The following is a 5067-nucleotide window of genomic DNA, read 5'->3' on the forward strand; positions in this document are numbered from 1 at the left end:
ACCTAACTAATTTCCAAAGCATCTCATTCCGTATGAAACTCCAGGACATACCAGAATTCGAGAGGCAGAACCCGGATTATTTATTTCATGTATATAGCCTGGATGCCTGGATGTTGATAGTGAGCCAGAAGAAGAACATGACCACGAAAACGGTGTGCAGAACAAAGTAGTCAAGTGTAAAGTAGTTGTACCCCTTTACTTTTCAAAATTATCTGGTCAACACCCCCAAGCACGTTGATGCGTTGCTATCTCAATTCTTTTACCACAATTCAGTATCTTGAAAGGCATCTAACTGATTGCTCAAACCAGTCTGTGTGATAATCCTTACTGTGGATAGAAAGCTCTTAAAATTTAAGAATGCTCACTATCAGGAGCAATTTCCGTTTGTCATGTACACTGACTTCGAGTGCCTCCTAGCTCCTATGGCACATTAAGAAGGTGAGCCCGCTGCCTCTGATACTATTTTCAAAGAACAGCATGTACTGTATGCAGCCATATATCAAGTTGTATGTTCATATGACAATAGTCGCACCATATTTCAATCATATGTCAGGCATAATCCTGTGAGACTGTTGCTCTCTGACCTCAAACAATTCACATGGGAATTTGATGAGATTTATCGTAACAATGTCCCCATGACTGACTCAGAGGAGTATGACGCCTTATATGGGTAGGCAATTGAGTGTCATATTTGTGTACTGCTGTTAGACAGGGAAGTGGAAACTCCAAGTCATCTAATGGGTAAGTTCTGCAGCGCAGCTAAAAAAATGGTTCAAATGGCTCTGAGCACTATGGGACTTAACATCTATGGTAATCAGTCCCCTAGAACTTAGAACTACTTAAACCTAACTAACCTAAGGACATCACACAACACCCAGTCATCACGAGGCAGAGAAATTCCCTGACCCCGCCGGGAATCGAACCCGGGAACCCGGGCGCGGGAAGCGAGAACGCTACCGCACGCAGCGCAGCTCACGCTGCACGCAACTCGAAGTACCAACTGTCATGGCAGTACCCGCCTTCTTCCACGATGTGAGCAGGTATGATGCCCACTTTCAACATTTGGGTGATTTCTGTCTGAAGGACGATAAGGACAGTGTCAGCCCTGATACCACCGAAAAGTAAAATTCTTTTTCCGAGAGAATCATGCCAAGAAAATCTCTCAGCGTCCTGGATTTGCTTCGTTTTGTGTACGCGTCTCTTCAGAAACTTGCTGAGACAATGAGTCAGAAGGATATGCTTATCACCAGAACCACATGTCACGATGATGCAAGGTTTCAGCTTATGATAATGGGGGTCTTTCTACATGAAAACCTGGATTCGATAGAGAGACTCCACGAAACCACATTTCCCGACATAACCACATTCTCCAGTAAACTAACAGGCACTGCCATAGTGGATACAGACTATGAGCACGCAGTGAATCTTTGGCACGAGTTCGGCATCCCTGATTTAGGAGAATATGGAAAACTATACATGAGCACCATTGTACACATGCTCACGGACATTTTCGAGGAGTTCTAGTGTGTATGCCTCGGCACATATTCTCTGGTTCCTGTCTTCTATTTCACTGTGCCAGGTCTTTCGTGAAGCACAATGTTAAGGAATACTTGTCGACATCACACTGCTACGAACATTGACACGTTGCTCTTTTTCGAATGCAAGGTTGGAGAAGGACTTTGCCAGTGCATGCAATGGTATGCCAAAGCGAATAACCCACGAATGAGCGAAGAGGAATACAAGCCATCTGACGATTTAAGTTATTTCCATTACTTGGATGTCAACAACATCTATGGGCAAGAGATGCAGCCATCTCCGCTAACTGCAAGGTTCCTGGTGAATGTCTGAAAGGAAGGTCACCAGACTGCAGCAAAAGATTCCATGTGTGGCTGAGGATTCTGGTGATGGTTATGTTCTGCAGGAAGACCTGGAATATGCCACCCATTAGCATGGCATGCATAGCGATTAACCACTGCGTCTGGAATGCTTAGTCCTGGATAAAGGTTACATGCCAAAACTGATGGCAACGCTGCATTCTCCTCAGCAGAATGACAGACTTCAGCACGCGCGCACGCACGCACGCACGCACACACACACACACACACACACACACACACACACACACACACACACACAAAGTCAGCGGGGTCTAAGGCGTGGGCAGTACTTGCAGATAACAGTCGCAGCGTGCTATAATCCTCAAAGCGTCAGAAAAATATTCTTCTCTTTCATCACTGGGTGTTTGTGTCGTGCCACTTAGAAATCGACTGTCTCAGGTTAAGGATGAAACGTGTTAGAATCATCTGCGGGATCTCCAACTAGTCACCCTACTTCAAGAAGTACATTGATTTACACGCCAAACAGAGGGCTAACGCAGCATTAGAGTTTGAAAAATATCTTTACAAATTAATGAACAATTTAGTTTTCAGGAAAACTATGGAAGAAGTTAGGGAATACTGTGAAATTCACTTGATTTGCCGCTGGAATGGGCCTTATTGTGCCAGAGATTACATGACCAGGACAAATTTCAAGTGGGCCACCATCTTCAATCAAGAACTAGTCGCTGTGGAAATGTTACAGTTTGACTGCAGTTCATGAAGCCTATCTATATTGGTGCTTGAATTCTAGACCTCTCCAAACTCCACATGTACTACTTTGACTATGAGTTTGCGAAGCCAAACTTCGCTGATGCGGAGTTACTTTATATAGATACAGTGTTTCATCCATTGGGCGAAAGGCTGCAATCCATATGAAGTAAATATGTACAATACTGAAACATTCAACACATCTGGATGTGTTACAGAATAACACTGCAAAACAAGGAGGTTATTGGTCTGAAGTCCTTATCAGGTGAGTGAGTAGGAAAGGAAGCGCCACTTGTCCATGACAGTGTATTTCCATTGGCCCATACAGGCCTCTCTGTACACGGTAAGTGATCAGTCATTTGATACATGAGCTGAGGTACACAACAGTGGATTTTCTTCTCCATCACTGCATTCACATTCATCACATTCTTTATATGTGGACACAACCAGAGTCCATGGTAACCTGTGCTGCAAAACGCTCAGCAGAGGCCAAGACAGGAGCAGCAATGTCCCCACACAGATCCCACTGCCACATCCACAGCTTGTGTGGGTGTTAGGTGGCTAATAATGACAGCAAATCGTGGCCTGGCGACAAGCCTCAACGTGTTGGAAAATAAAGCATTTCTTAGATCAATGGAAGTGCCGCCTATGTGTGAACACGTGAGATCCGACAACAAGAATGTGCCAACATGTCTACACCTACATAGAACCATACTCGATTCCTATGGGGTGCGGGGTGATCTTGAATGTAAAACTTATGTGAGAGAATTTCTACCAGAAGCCCTTATCAGAGTAGCCTGATACTCATGGTCAAGGCCTCTAGAACTGACAGTGTCTCAAGTGCATGGGCAGGTCTGGAGCAGTTGGGAGAGGGGGTGACCTTGAAACTGGGCTTGTATCAGCAGTACACCAAGTGTGTGGTCAGGCTTCAGGCAGTAAGCCAGGTGTGGATACCTACGTAATTGACATGGAAAGTGTGTGGCTAGGATGGGGGTTCCCCTTGGCGACCTTCAAACTGGCCTTGTATACCCATGTAATCTGGCGTCATCTGTGATCTCCAAAGTGGCCTCAGACTCTCCTTGCTATCCTACTAGTGGAGGTTGCCTACCCCCACTGTCTCTGTTTCCAAACTGACCATGCTATGTGGGTTGCCTGTCCCCCTTGCCCCTCTTCCCAAACTGGCGCTGCTACGTATCTTATTTACAACAGCTCTCTTTTCCTTTCCTTCCCTTTCCTCTCCTTTCCAACCAAAGTAGTACATGCATCCAGGCTAGAGAAGATCAACTCCATACTGATAATCGGGCTGCTACTGCCAAATTCTTCGTAAAGTTGACTTGATTTTGACACCGCTGGTTTAACATCACATATCCTCTCAGTCTGTGAAATTTCGTTTCGTTGCCTCCTCACCTCCTGGGTGTTTCATTTTTATTTATTTATTTATTTATTTATTTTTGTCAGTTAGTGCAGAATTTTGTGAGGACCACATCAGTGCAGAATTTTGTGAGGACCACAGTATTACTCCGCGTAACCAATTTTTTATGTTAAGCGTTCTCTTTTTGCATGTGAAAACACTGTAGTTCTAATTGAACAAGCTGATTGTGCCATCGGCAAAAATTGATACAACAATGAATAATTAGTAAGAACATTGCAATTAAAATAAAATTAGCTTGCATTTGAACTTACCTTGAGTTTACTTAGAAGTAACAGTTTACGGTTCTATTATATATAAGTTTGAGTAAAGCACGTGTTGTGAGCATATATTTATTCTCACCGATTACAAAGCAACTTTTATTTTGCGAAAGTAAGTGAGTTGAGCAGAAACTATTTTCCGGAATTAGATTAATTGGGTGGCTATTTCTGAAGGTGACGTGATGAATAGTACATTGTACTATATTTAAAAAAATATGTTTAGGTAAAAACATGTATAGCAGAGATTTTGATAACCGACGATATCTCAGAATTTGGAACTATCGATTTATCAAAACTCTCGACATAGCCTTTATTTGGAACCTCAAAAGAACAGTTACTAGTTTGTCGGAGTTTGTCAGGGTGAAATTGTATAGCACCACAAGATCTGTTTTGGCGTTCTATGTAAACAATGCCATCTCTGACACAGAAACTACTTAAAATGTGATTTGTACGAAATGTATAACTGAATGAACATTTTCGCTTTACCTGCGCTTATATTGCATTAAGTGAAAGTAATAGCAGTTATGTTCATTTTATCAGAAAAACTATGTGAATGTTACACGAATAAAGCGATATGGCAGTACTAAAGAATGCATCTAAAAATTTGAAAAAAAAAATGCACGACATCAAGATGAGATCGATTTTTCGATGGACTGAGGGAACCAAAATCTTACCATATCACCGCAGCAAGCGGAAAATCACACTGGCTTTTCCTCTAGTTCGGTCACAGACAAATTTCATACATACATTTACGTTGAAAAACTGACTTAAAGGAACTACATACAAGTCTGAT

Source organism: Schistocerca piceifrons, chromosome 3, assembly GCF_021461385.2.
Source record: "Schistocerca piceifrons isolate TAMUIC-IGC-003096 chromosome 3, iqSchPice1.1, whole genome shotgun sequence".
Classification (NCBI taxonomy): domain Eukaryota; kingdom Metazoa; phylum Arthropoda; class Insecta; order Orthoptera; family Acrididae; genus Schistocerca; species Schistocerca piceifrons.